Below are 15,290 nucleotides of genomic sequence, written 5' to 3'. Positions count from 1 at the left end.
TTTAAGGGAATTTAATTGTCAGGTTTCTTATTCCAATTGCTGCTATATAACTTTAATAATTAATAAAGTGGTAAACTAATTTTGACTATTTTTGACTGCCTTTTGTCTCTGTTCGAATGAGCTATTTGCTTTTTGAAAAAAAAAATATCTATTTGAAATTATTATCCAACTTCTAATTTTATTTAAAATTAATTTTTTTTTTTTGCTCGGGATGAAATTGTACGTGTTTATCAAAGTCCTTGTTAGTTTTCATTATTCGTAAACTGATACAATAAATTTGCTTTAATTTTATGTTTAAAAACAAAGAGAGAAAAGTCTCAAAATAAAGAACGAAATAACGACTCTGCAACCAAGGCTGTATCCAGAGGGGTCATGGGGCTTGACCTCCCCCTGAAATGTTTAATTGACTTGTAAAAATGGATATAATTAATTTTTTATGCGTTTGTAAAGTCTTTTCTTATAGTCTTTTCTTCTTCTTTTTTTGCTCAGACTAAGGTAAGACTTGGATTATATGCAAATTTATGTTTTTTGGATATATTTGACAGATCTGTGTGAAAAATTTTGGTTGATACTAAATTAGTGAGCTTTTATTGTCCAGACCTTAGATTATTTTTCATGTGGTTGCCTCTTTTATCAAGGTCTTTTCTCCATAGTACACGCCTGGGTTTAAAATTTCCAAGAAAAAAGAACGAATAGATTAGATGCAACTTACCTTTCTCTTCCAGAACATAGTTTAATCACAGATAAACAAAGTTATAATAATCAAAAAAGGTCGTAGCTCAGAAACTCTTTTTACGGCTATTTATTTTGTACAAAGGATCAATTAGCCTCTGCATTTTTTTATTTATTAGGCTCTATGGCTGAAGAAACTGTTTAATCAAATGAAAAATTTCCGTTTATGGATTAGCAGAAATGTAATATCGGTACTTTTTATAATAATACTTTTTAGAAAAGTATTTAAAACACATACTTTATAAAATCCAGCTTTTTATCAAAATTTTAGTAGGATTTCTCTGACAATGTTGCTTGAACGTTTTGCTTGACTAGACTCGTCTTCTTTTTTACGCCTTACATTAATTATGAAGCTATCTTGTAAATAATGTATTGCAACTGTACCAAAAAATTTTATATGATAATAAACCAAAAATATTTTATGTCTTCAGCTCGTGGTTGTTAATAGTATAGACTAGTGTATCCATAGGAATGAGCTATATTAAGTTATGAAGTAAATAAAGAGTTCACAGCTGTTGAAACATTATGACGCATAAACCTGTAGCTAAAAACAGGTGAAGTTTGGTGGATCACGCGAAATTGATGTTTTACCTTGAAAGCAGAACAGGGTGAACCAAAGGTAAGCACCTTTCGTGACTTCTGAGGCTTTATTCAGACTACCATCAAGGTTATCGATTCGTGCTCCGTTTCCTTTCTTTTTCCTACTTAGCCCCGTTTTACTGCGTCATGCCAAATGTAAGATTCTGACTTGAGGAGTGGTGCTATTTTTTCGCGTACATATCTTTTTCGGGAAGCTCGGAGGGCTGAAACGACTTTGTTTCTCATTTTATTCGCATTCAGTGTGTCTCACTGAATGCGAATAAAATGTAAATCTCACTTTACATTCAACGTAAACGACAGATTTCTGCACGGATTTCCGCAATGGGTAAAGGAACCATTAGCGAATTTATTTTCGCTTGGTTCTGCAAGTGCACCCTGCGTTTAGATAGGATGCAAGCAGAATAGCGCTTATTTAAGGGAATTTAATTGTCAGGTTTCTTATTCCAATTGCTGCTATATAACTTTAATAATTAATAAAGTGGTAAACTAATTTTGACTATTTTTGACTGCCTTTTGTCTCTGTTCGAATGAGCTATTTGCTTTTTGAAAAAAAAAAATATCTATTTGAAATTATTATCCAACTTCTAATTTTATTTAAAATTATTTTTTTTTTTTTGCTCGGGTTGAAATTGTACGTGTTTATCAAAGTCCTTGTTAGTTTTCATTATTCGTAAACTGATACAATAAATTTGCTTTAATTTTATGTTTAAAAACAAAGAGAGAAAAGTCTCAAAATAAAGAACGAAATAACGACTCTGCAACCAAGGCTGTATCCAGAGGGGTCATGGGGCTTGACCTCCCCCTGAAATGTTTAATTGACTTGTAAAAATGGATATAATTAATTTTTTATGCGTTTGTAAAGTCTTTTCTTATAGTCTTTTCTTCTTTTTTTTTTGCTCAGGCTAAGGTAAGACTTGGATTATATGCAAATTTATGTTTTTTGGATATATTTGACAGATCTGTGTGAAAAATTTTGGTTGATACTAAATTAGTGAGCTTTTATTGTCCAGACCTTAGATTATTTTTCATGTGGTTGCCTCTTTTATCAAGGTCTTTTCTCCATAGTACACGCCTGGGTTTAAAATTTCAAAGAAAAAAGAACGAATAGATTAGATGCAACTTACCTTTCTCTTCCAGAACATAGTTTAATCACAGATAAACAAAGTTATAATAATCAAAAAAGGTCGTAGCTCAGAAACTCTTTTTACGGCTATTTATTTTGTACAAAGGATCAATTAGCCTCTGCATTTTTTTATTTATTAGGCTCTATGGCTGAAGAAACTGTTTAATCAAATGAAAAATTTCCGTTTATGGATTAGCAGAAATGTAATATCGGTACTTTTTATAATAATACTTTTTAGAAAAGTATTTAAAACACATACTTTATAAAATCCAGCTTTTTATCAAAATTTTAGTAGGATTTCTCTGACAATGTTGCTTGAACGTTTTGCTTGACTAGACTCGTCTTCTTTTTTACGCCTTACATTAATTATGAAGCTATCTTGTAAATAATGTATTGCAACTGTACCAAAAAATTTTATATGATAATAAACCAAAAATATTTTATGTCTTCAGCTCGTGGTTGTTAATAGTATAGACTAGTGTATCCATAGGAATGAGCTATATTAAGTTATGAAGTAAATAAAGAGTTCACAGCTGTTGAAACATTATGACGCATAAACCTGTAGCTAAAAACAGGTGAAGTTTGGTGGATCACGCGAAATTGATGTTTTACCTTGAAAGCAGAACAGGGTGAACCAAAGGTAAGCAAGGAATGTAAAAATAGAGTTAGACTAGAGGCAAAACTTTGTCTGACTTTTTCAGAAAGAACTGTTTCATCATGTATTGTACTGAAGCCCGTACTTCAATTTGTAGCACTTTTGTGATTCAATTTTTCTTTTTGTCATGGACGAAATGATGTAGATTTTTAAAAGAGGCAGATGAATTTACAAAAAGTGTGGATCGCATTTTTCCGTATTTGTTTCGAAAGATTTGTGCGAATTTTGATTTAATCAGGACAACCTTTTTGCTATGTTTGTTTTGGAAAATTGACGCTAAGTTCAAAATAACCGAAAGAAAAAAAACTGATCTAAAACTAAAACAACTACACTTAGTGAGCCACACTTATTTAACTTTAGCACCAAAAATTGTTGGGAAACATACAAATTTAGTAATTTATGTCTGTGAAACATACAAATTTAGGCAATTATAGCGCTTTAGGAACTGACCATGATGGCAATCCTGGTTTTGAACGGCTCGGGCGTATTTTGGCGAGTTGTTCGTTTCACTTTAAGGCAGCACTGAGTTTGAGTGTTGCTTCTAAAGGTAGATCTATATCTAATAGAAAGAAGTTATCGTCAATAGTTTTTACTGTTCTTTCGCTTATGTTCTGTTTTTCGCTTGAAGTCACATTGGATGCCTCTATGTTTGAATTTTATATTTTATAGAAATCTGTAATGCAAATAATGAGGACGAATGCCAACAGCCGTCGTATTCATGATTTGTTATATAATCACAGTGGTCATATTTATGTATGTGGAGATGCTAACCTGGCCAATGAAGTCAAATCGGCTGTGGTTTCAATATTTCAAGAACAAGAAAATATCGATCTGGATGAAGCTGCATCGGTTGTAGACAACCTCTTTGTAAGCTTCTTGCCTGTTTGTCTTTTCATTGCCACCCTCTTTTCAATCCCAGGGCATTAGTAATGCAAGCTTGCAATCAAAAACTGCTTAGGGATTTTTAATTTTTCCTACATACTCTTCCACTTCCACTTGCTAAACTCTTCCACTTGCTAAAACTAGTATGGAAATTCTCTTCTTATGTTAATTTTCTTGCAAATCAAATTTTAAGCTTAATTTTGCGTGAGGGCAGGCTAAGGTTAAGGGTACTCCCACTGTCATAAGTTCTCACCTTCAGCCCTGGACCCTAAGGTCCTAGTTCTATCACTCCAGCCCTAGATTCAAGGAATCAAATTTGGTTGGATTCCAGAGTTTATGATTCTCAATGCTTCTTTACATTTAGGAATACTAAATTAAGTGTATAAATTCGTTTGTATCTTGATAAGAGCATAAAATTTTAATATATTCAAAAATGGGTGTCGTGTCTATTAGCTTAGTACTGTTCAGCAGTTAAAATCATGCCTTTAATCTTAATTTTGCATAATGATAGGCTGGGTAGAAAAATTTAAGCTATTCTCGTGTTATGAGATGGTTTAGGGTTATAATTTCATACCTGTATCCCTGAAACAGTAATCCTGTCTGCCTTGGCTAATTGCTTAACAACTGAGCGTTTCGCTTATGAAGATTAATATCTCGAGGTAAAAACTGATCACCGACTGATAAATTTGCCCTTTTACTTTGAAAGTAGACATAAATTGATCTGGATTTTCGATTTGGGCTCCAAACGACGTCATTTGGAAACATGAGTTATATTTTCTGATTTTTGACAAAAAACGCTTAGATTCTGACGTAGTTCCAGTAAGGAAAGTCTTCAATGGCTCTGGTGGTGTAGCCAATAGAGGAAGTTTAACTTTTCCTGAGGCGCAACACATTCCCATTGTTTCACCATTGAATTTCAAGGCCTTGCAATAGGGACAAATTTTAGACATAGTCCCGATTTGAACACATCTACTCAAGCTATAATCATCGACTGGGCTGTACCTGAATGCCAGGCGATAACTTTCAGGTTGCTCTGATTCCTCGGCACGCTTTCTTTTCTTACTTTCTCTATCAGCAGCAAGCCTGATTTCTTGCTGTTCTTGTGATTCCTCAGCACGCCTTCTTTTTTCACTTTCTCTTTTAGCAGCAAGTCTGGTTTCATGTTGCTCTGGTAGTTCCTTGGCATGCCTTCTTTTTTCACTTTCTCTTTTAGCAGCAAGTCTGGTTTCGCGTTGCTCTGGTAGTTCCTCGGCACGCTTTCTGTTCTTTCTTTCTCTATCAGCCTCAAGCCTGTTTCCTTGCTTTTCTTTTGATTCCTCGGCACGCTTTCTTTTCTTACTTTCTCTATCAGCCTCAAGTCTGTTTTCTTGCTGTTCTTTTGATTCCTCGGCACGCTTTCTTTTCTAACTTTCTCTATCAGCAGCAAGTTTTTTGGCATAGACTCTTTGAGCATCTTCTTCGGCTGTTGCCATTGTAAGTTCATCAGTCATTTTAAAGTTAAACATTAATAGATTTCTACGTGAACGCATGTCTTAAATATCTTTAATGACGTCACCGTCATAAAAAAAATGACGACAACTAGCTTCATGACGTCAGTCAACACGACAGACAGACACATCCACAGACAATTTATTGTTATATATATAGAAGATAGATGTGGCTGTGTCCCGGTCGTCATTTGTGTCCCGATGTCCCGGTCTGTAATTTCGTCAGTCAAAAACATGACGTCAGTTAACACACAAACATGACGTCACCCGACAGACCCACACACACACAGACAACTTATTTATATATATATATATATATATATATATATATATATATACTAGCTGTTGGGGTGGCACTTTGCACCACCCCAACACCTAGTTGATGGGGCCCTTCGCGCCCCCCGAGGCCTCCCCCCACGCGTGTAAGTCGTTACGCGCCATATTAGTTACGCCCCATTGTAGTTGTGTCCCTGTGTCCCACCTATGAATAGAGATAGATATAAATGTATGTTTTTAACTACGTAAAACATGCGAATATACAACATTCTTCGCTGTCCCATTGTCTGTGCATATAAATAGATAGTCAGGTTTACTGATTCTTGAACATGCAACATATAATTGTCCATGGGAAAAACAATCCGTATTCACATCTATACCTCATTATTCTAATGATGTGTCCTTCTGTTCCGGTCGTTATTTATATTCCCTGTGTCCCGGTCGTCATTTGTGTCCCGGTGTCCCAGTTTGTAATTTCTCTTTGAGTGTCCCGGTCGTCATTTATATTCCCTGTGTCCCGGTCGTCATTTGTGTCCCAGTGTCCCGGTCTGTAATTTCTATTCGAATGCACGCTTTCTTTTCTTACTTTCTCTATCAGCAGCAAGTTTTTTGGCATAGACTCTTTGAGCAGCTTCCTCGGCTGTTGCCATTGTAGGTTCTTCAGTCATTTTACAATTAAACATTTTTCCGTGAATGTATGTCTTAAATACCTTTAATGACGTCATCGTCATAACAAACATGACGACAACTAACTTCATGACGTCAGTCGACACACAAACATGACGTCACTCGACACACACTCGGGTTTAATAAAAAAAATATAACACCACTGATTCCCTTATCGCCTCAAAACTTATTACGCACTATGGCTCTTCCTTCACTCCTTGGTACAACCATGGCGTCTACCTTCAATATTATCCTTGTAAGTTCCTACCATTTCATCCACGAGCAAACCACTCTAATCTCTACTAAAAAAAGAAATATTAATAAAATACTCAATAATGACCAAAATATCTTACCTGTTTAAATTCGTCATTCAATGTAACTTATTTCAAAACAAGATATTTTTTTTAGTCTCTTTTTGAAAGAACCAAGAGAGCTCCTACCTCTCGGTTCAAGTGAAATGGTATTGTAAGCCTTAGCGCAGACGATGTCAGGCGAAAAATCTGGCCTCACTGTTGGCGTATGTCGAATATAAATCTGTGCAGATAGTCTTGTAATTGAAGATGCTGTTTGACTACCAAACAGAATAGATTCCTAAAAGGCAGTGGAAGCAAGCTGGAGAAGAATCAGAAAGTAAAATCCAAGCAGGAAAGCTCAAACAGCGATTTCAGCGAGAGATAATCATCTGTGTGTTTAATGATCTTCAGGGCATTCTTGTAAATGGAATCCAATTTTTTCAGATTGGATTTGAACGTCGACTGCCATGCCATTGCGCGATACAGTAAATGGGGTTTGATGAGCGAATTGTAGAGAAGGGTAAGAGTTATAAATGGGAATGTGTTCTTCAGTTTCTTCATGATGCTCAGATTCTTTGAATGCTTTAGTTCTACAGCATGGATGGGGGGAAGCAAAGAAAAGTTTTTATTCACTCTTAATCCTAAATATTTTGTAAATCCGTTTGCTGTTAGTCGAACCTTTCTAAGAGACGTCGCAATTCCTGTTATTTCCGGGTGAAGGGTTCCTACCCTAGAAAATAATAGGATGCAAGATTTTTCGACATTGATTACAAGTTTGTTAGCATCTATCCACAAGTAAGAGACAAGATAAGATAATATTTATTTTCAAAAGGCTATCACAGGCTCTATAGAGCCGAATCCGCTTTATATGTTAGTAAAAGCTAAGAAAAAAAAAGTTCAAAACAGTACATTAAGTCAATCACTTAAAATTAAAAGGAATTAAAAAGCAAAATCATCAAAGATAAAGGGCAAATCAGTAAACTTAACAATTAAAATACGAAAACATTGCAGTAAATAAAAAAAGAATAAAAACGGCAATAGAGGAAAAGGCGAATTTGGCAAGTACATAATAACGAATTATTATTAAGGTATTCCAGAATAAAGGGTATAAAACTTTTGTGAAACCTTTCTGTAACAGCATGGATCGGAGAGTAAGTTGGGATAGCTAAGGAGGCTGACCGGGGGAGTCGGAGTCTAATGGGATTGTGAAAATCAGGGAGTAAGTCCTCAGTACGGGGATTGGAAATGACTGATTTAGCGAAAAGCAGGCAAATTTTTTCCCTCCTTTCTTTTAAGGTGGTTATGCGTGCAGCTTTAAGGAGGAAGGAGTATGGAATTTTGCCTTCTTTGTAAAGGATCCTGAGCGAACGCTTTTGGACCAACTCGATTTTGTCACTAAGTTCATTTGAAAGTTGCCAATGCCAGACCGGACATGCATATTCCAATAACGGCCTGATAAAGGATAAGTAAACACGGAGGGAATGTATCTTAGTACAATTAAATTTGTTTAGTAGCTTAAAAATGGATAGTGAAACATTTGCTTGTTTAACAATGTTGGAAACATGTGTGTCCCACTTAAGATCATTAGAAATTGTGACACCAAGAACCTTAACATGTTTTACTAGTATTTCGCTTGGGATCGGATCGCAAAAAGCAGGAGTAGATTTCAAGAAGTTGATTGTCATTATCTGTGATTTGGTGGGATTTACTGTCATATTTAGATTCTTAGATTCATCCGAACCTTGGGTTAGGATTTCAACGGGGTCAATTTAATATTCCTATGACATACTTCAAGGATCGACAAGTGATCCACATATTTCCATCTTTGGGGGAATTCCTTGCCAATTTCGTTAATCATGGAAGAAATAATAGTGGTCCCAATAAGGTTCCTTGAGGTATTCCACAGTACCTAGGGAGGGGGTTAGAGAAGGTATTTTTGTATTTTACAACTTGTGATCTGTCTGAAAGTAACGATATAACAATACTTACTAAAAGTGGGTCAATTTCAAAGTTATCATGCAGTAGACGAATTAGGAAAGTGTGGTCAACTAAGTCAAACGCTTTTTGGAAATCGACTAAAACCAGGTTTAGCCAAACATTTAGTTTCTCTAGTTCACTTAGGATCGTGTGAATCAAGTGTACAAGGTAATGGGTGGTGGAGGTTTTTTCTTAAATTACCAAACTGTCGGATGTCAATGCGTGGTAAAATTTTAATTTTAAGCCAGTCCCAAAGGAACCCTTCGTAAAGTTTAGAAAAAAATGGAGTGAGTGTAATAGGACGCTTGTTGGTTATAGTCAGACTGGAAGATTTCTTTGGGATGGGTATTATAAAACCTAGTTTCCAGCAACTTGGGAATTTACCAGATTTTGTAATTTGGTTAAAAATATCAGACAAAGGTCCAGCAATTGTGTCTGAAAAGGCTTTAATGAAGTCAATTGGGATGTCTAATGGGCAAGTACTTGATTTTTTGAGCTTTTGGATTTTATTTATTACATCAGAGGGAGAAATTGGGGGGAAAGAGGTGGAGGGAGGAATAGTTTGACCTGAGCCAGTGAAAGGGGGAAGATTTTGTACTATGGACGCAAGATGCAGGTTCAAATCGTTGGTTATCTTGTAAGGGGGCTCAGAGAGATGAAAATTAACTTCAACAGGGTCTTTTCCACAAATCTGTTTAATTTTCCTTTACCATTGTTTGGGTTTGTTAGAATACAAATCCTTAACCTTACTGTTGTAATACCCACAAGCTGCCTTTCTCAATTTTCTCTTCAGGAACTTTCTTAGATCATTAGCCTTTGTGATATGTCCTTGCTTGAACAAATTGATTTTTTTTCCTTATTAGTTTTTTAAAAGTCGCAGCAATGTAAGGTTTATCGGTAGAGCATATTTTAATTTTTTTTCACCGGAAAATGGGCTTCATAATTACTCCTCAATAAATTTTGGAGGGATAAAGCCTTGAAGTCGACATCATTTGTTTGGTACACAGGGGACCAATTTTCACCAGTGATCCAAGAGCCAAAATTGTAGAGTCCTGAGTAAATTTGAGGTCTAAAGACGGTTACAGCAATAATAAAGGAATGTTTAACTGTATCTAGTGGAGATAGGAGTAGGCTAATGTTGTAACTACCTCCGAGAGGGGGAAGAATGGTGACGGGTCTGTAGAAATTTGACATATTGGTGCATATTAAATCAAGAGTAGAATTGCCTTTGGTAGTAGGGACTTTTACAATTTGTTTTAGACTAAAAGTATTACATGTAGACTCAAGTTTTAATTCATTTGCATCACCCAAGAGGAAAATTCCAGTATTTGGGTATTTAGATAGTACATAGTCGGCACCGCTATGCAATTTCTCAATAAAATTAATTTTTCAGCCGCTCTCTGCCCAGGAGAGTAGTAAAAACAATACAGGACCTTCAAATTGAAAGGACGTAGTAAGACCTTAGGTCGAATACAAACCCACAAAATTTGATCAAAGGGATTAAGACAAGGAGCTAATATTTCTGAAGGATAAAAATCATTACGGACAAAGAAAAGAATTCCACCCCCTTTCTTACCCAGAGGGTGGGTTTTGGGTCTGAGTTTAATAAACTGGGTGAAATTATTCATTTTTAACATGTGTGTATTTTGAGCGTGTACTTCAGTAATAGCGATTATGTCTGATCTATATATTTTAGAAAAGGAGTCTAATTCATTAAGTTTTTCAAAATTAAGACTTTCAGCGTTGCTTAACAAAAGTGTGGGAAATTTAAAATGACCTGCAAAGGTACCATTTTTACACTTTACTTTATTTAAATTAAAAATCGGTACAGGGGGTGGGGTGGGATTCTTAGTGGGGGCCAGATTAATGTAGTCTGAACAAGGGACCAAGGGAGCACATTTGACGTTTATGGGATGACTATTAGGGTCAACATCGATAGATGAATTATTAGAGTAAGAGAAGGATTTTTCATGGGGATTCCGGGGTGGGGGGACAGGCAATGATATGGATGAATCACGAGGAGAACAATTAAGATTCATTATAAGACAATTAAAAAGTCTCAGACCTGAGTCACGTTGACAGGGTAGGCACGAGGGATAAAACGAATGGGCTGGGGGTGGCGATTCGTAAGGTACTGGGAAAGGGGACCTGGTTGGTAATAGTGATTCATATCCGTCAAGAAATTGCTGGTTTGTGGCAGAGTAGGGAGGGTGTAGGGTAGCATACTATGAGGGGGGAGGAAATAAGACTTCTGTAGGCAGGGAGGGGGAGGAGATGGCAAAGGATAAGGGAGGAGAATTCGGGATCGGGAAGGGTTTATCAATTTTTGAGCTGTGCCTGATGAACTTTGATGAGAAATATTTGCTTGAGTGCGGTGCACTAAAAACGGACGGCAGAAGGGAGATGAGTGGCTCTTACAATTTTTATCTTTGGACAGGGACACTGGAACAGGGCCCCAGGGAGTAGAATTAACATCATCTACTTTCGGTGCATGGGCAAAACTACAATATTTGTTACAATGCATGGTGGGAAAAGGTGGAGGAAAAGTTTGTATGGCAGGGGGATGGAAACTAAAAGGGGATACTAAAGTAGGGGTATTCAGGGAGGGGGAACTTGTTTTCCGAACAACCCTCTTGTTTTCCGAAAGTCAGGAGTGAAATGAGCGAAAACACATTCTCTGATGGTAAAGAGTAAATTTTACACTTAAAACCAGTAACAGTTTTAAAGCTACTTAATAATTACGATTTTTTCCGAATTATTGAGGGGGCAACTACCCCCTTACCTCTCTCCCCCCTCAAAGACACCACTGACCTAACCTAACCAAAATACGACACCACTGACCTAACCTAACCAAAATACCAATTTAAATTTTTTTTTTTTAAATATAACTACAATGTAGTGATCCACTGAGCCGAAGCTAATAATGTTGTCTCCTTATACAAACAGCAATAAACCGGTTATTGTCTCATTTTAAATCCAAGTTCTAGATTGTGAACTGGCTAACACAAAAGTGAAAAAAAAATTACTATCGACGGAAATTGCGCATTGGGATTACTGCAAGTGTATATTTGTATATAAGTATACGGTGAAAGAAAAAGATGACACTTCGTGTCAATGGGACAACTACCGTCGTTGAAAAAGAGTCAGGTTTTAAGAAAATCCACCAGCGCTAAATGGTTGAGAACAAGTAATTGACTAATTTAAAAAAAATTAAAACCAGCAATTAAAAATTTAAAACCAGCAATTAAAAATTTAAAACCAGCAATTTAAAAAAAGATTAATATTTAAAAAAAAGCAATTTAAAAAAAGATAGATTGCTATATATCATAACAATCATAAATCGTGCAGCTTACACCAGTGGCGCCTGCCAAACGTAGTGGAGCCGACTCTAGTGTTCTGGGGACTATGTCAAGCGTGGAGGAACTGTGCGGTGTACGTAGTGTTCCGAGATGAACGCCAAGTAGCGAGACATTAGCGTTCCCTTGTTTATATAGCCTACTATCAACAGAAAAAAAAAAAGATTAAAAAAATGGACTCGTAAAAAAAACAGCGATCCTACTAGCCGTCTGATTTGCGTCAAGTACTTTCTTTTGATAGATTGCCAAGTTCTTTAGCTTTTCTCTACGAGCGTCGGAAGGGGTGCATTTGCACTAGTTGATAACGTATCACTAGGATTCATTTCGTCTGACAAGATCGCACAGTCGTGGGCTAAGCTTGTGCTAGATGTTATTTTTTGCACTTTAATATCAATGGGTGCATTTCGGTTAGCAACAGAGATATCTTTGTCCGTTTGCGTTGACTGGGTAACTTGGTCACGGGAGATTTGCGAAGGGTCACGAGGGCGGGTTTCGATAGCCACCGAGAGTTCTTGTTTCAGCTGAGCTATAAGAAAGTCTTTAACCTCCAAATGGCCTGTCAACAGTTTAATTTGATTGTTCTTTTCCTCCATTTCTGACACAAACATTGAGTGATTTGTCCGGATGTCTAGATTTTCTGCTTGACATGCCAATAAACTTGCATCCAGGGTCTTAATTTTCTCACTTAGACGGATTGTTTCGGAATCATAGTTGGGAATGTCTACACTTACCGCAGATGGCTTAGTCCCTTTCGATATATCAGAGTTAGTTTTAGGTCCCGTAATAATTTGTGGTGAAGAGGTGCCGATTCCACTTCCTCTTACAGGTCTCTTTGGACTAGGCTTTTGTGGGGGTTGAGATGGTTGCCACTTCGGAGTCAAGGGTATTTCTTTTGCAAGACATTCCATGCATAACCATTCGCCGGAATGGTCCTTTAGTCCGATTTGGGTGCATTTATTAACGCCCGCATGGTGCCAACGGCCGCATCCTGACACGCATTGGACAGAATTTGTGGTTACCAGCAGTCGGCACTCGGGACAATAGTTTTTTGGTTTCGACATATCACAATAGTTGCTTCGGGACTCGAGTCAAGCAGTGGCAACACTAGACAGAGAGAGTCAAGCAGTGGCAACACTGAGGGAAAGGAAGAATTATTCAATTTTAGTTTAAGCAAGGCACATAAGCAATCTTCAACACCTTAGTCACTTAGTTGTTTTCACAATTAATAATTAGTTGTCTAATAATTCAAGTTCTGATTATTGAAATATTTTCAGAAAAAGTCCATAGGGAGATCAAATAACTAAATAATCCAAGTTCTATTTAGTTCAAGTTCAATTACGTCCATAGGGTCACGATTGAGTCTTACTGTATAATGAGGTTGAAAAAACTCACGATTGAGTTTTACTGTATAATGAGATTATATCAATGTTGTATCAATAAAGGTGTTTACTGTATGAACTCTCAAACAAGACATTGTAGTCTCGTCGGCTGAGATGAGACATCTCTAGAAAATGCTGCGGACAACCTTGACAGCTACGAAAAACTTTCAGTCTATAACATAAAGTTCATTATCCATACCTAACAAACCAATACATGTTATTCAGGAACGTTTATTTTTGATGAGCAAAAAGTTGTTTCTACTCGGCCGATTTAGCCTGAAAAAACTATAACGAGGACAGGGCTTTCTAAATCGACTGCTGACTAGCAGAAACTAGAAGGCTACTGTAAAAAAGAGAGCTGTTTAAAGGCTCATTTAAAAGCTTATATTTATGTGTAATCACTTTTTATAAATTTAACTTCACAGCACATTCCCATAAAGCGCACTTTCGGCTGTTTCCTCATTTTTTTTTTTCAAATAAATAAAAAGTGCTTATTCCAATAAAATGACCAAAGAAAGGTGTTTTTCGAGAACCTAGGCAGGAGCGAAGAACCAAGGAGGAAAGGACGTTCCTTCCCCTCAATTACTGCCGTTAGAACGAGCACACAGGCTTAATTGCACAATAAAGTTTGAAGGTTCAATTCAAAACTGCAATATATATATATATATATATATATATATATATATATATATATATATATATATATATATATATATATATATATATATATATATATATATATATATATATATATATATATGTCATTTATTGGAGTCCTTTTTATCTACTAAAAAATTGCGTCTATTCAATCTGTTAGTCTATTTGATTTTGTTTTCTGTAGTTTTTATTTTATTTATATTTTCTTTTCTTCTCCTTGTTGCTTTTCTCTCTGTGAGTAAGTGACAATATAAATTTTTTTCTTCTCTGAGTAAGTGACTCGTTTATTTTCCTCTTCTTTACAGGCCAAAGAGCCTTTTGGTGAATAGTAAAATTTAATATTAGATGTGCATTTTATGATGAATAAATCTTATTTTAGCGTTAAAATACAAATTTATAATAGTTTAGCAAATTGTAGCAAATAGCAATATTTTCATTTTACGGATGACTACCGTTTGAATTGTTGTCTTTTTACATTAATCTCGGTACTATATTAAGTTTTGAACTGATTATAAGAGCTCTTGCCTATTCATCATCCTTTACCAGTAGCTAATTTAAAACTAATATGACGTCACATCTAAATAATATTGTAGTCTTAAACTCGTGACGTGTGAAAGTCTTAGACTCGTGACTATGTAAAAACTCGATGACGTCATTCATAGTATAAATAAAAGCAGCGCATTGTTCAGCCTCAGTACTAAAACTGCAACACTAGGAGTCAGATTAGACAAAACTTTAAGAAATTCATATCATGTCAAGGCGAATAGAAGCTAAGAAAACCGACTATTATACTGTGCTAAAGTTAAATAGAAAAAAAATGACAGGTATGAAGGCAAAGGAAATTAAGGCAGAAATAAGAAAGTCGTACCGTTTTTTAGCTATGAGATGGCATCCTGACAAAAACCGGAACAATGAGAAAGAAGCCACAAACCGTTTTCAAGAGATTTTAAAAGCTTATGAGGTTCTTGTTGATGACGAAAAACGTGAGAATTATAACGTTTATAGCTTTAGTACAACCTCTGGCACTTCTGATAGCTCTGGCACTTCTGATAGCTCTAGGACTTCTGATAGCTCTGGGACCAAAAAAACGTCATTCCCGTCATTCAGGGTGTGTACGAGGATGTGTCTAAACAGGGATGACCGCACTTGGTACATGGGTACCGGATTCCAGTGCAGGGTATGTAAGACGATAGTTGAAGATATAAGG

The 15,290-nt window shown here is 36.1% G+C and overlaps 1 long non-coding RNA gene across 1 annotated transcript; it reads left to right on the top strand.

Moving 5' to 3' along the window:
• The first annotated feature begins 224 nt into the window (after positions 1 to 224).
• On the top strand, positions 225 to 15,099 carry LOC136042845 (uncharacterized). The gene is made up of 2 exons (XR_010621458.1): positions 225 to 3,977; positions 14,962 to 15,099. It is a non-coding gene; the product is annotated as an uncharacterized LOC136042845 (long non-coding RNA).
• The last annotated feature ends 191 nt before the right edge of the window (positions 15,100 to 15,290 follow it).

The sequence above is a fragment of the Artemia franciscana genome, unplaced genomic scaffold (genome assembly GCF_032884065.1).
Source record: "Artemia franciscana unplaced genomic scaffold, ASM3288406v1 Scaffold_2143, whole genome shotgun sequence".
Taxonomy (NCBI): domain Eukaryota; kingdom Metazoa; phylum Arthropoda; class Branchiopoda; order Anostraca; family Artemiidae; genus Artemia; species Artemia franciscana.
This window is presented reverse-complemented; position numbering and strand designations above follow the sequence as displayed.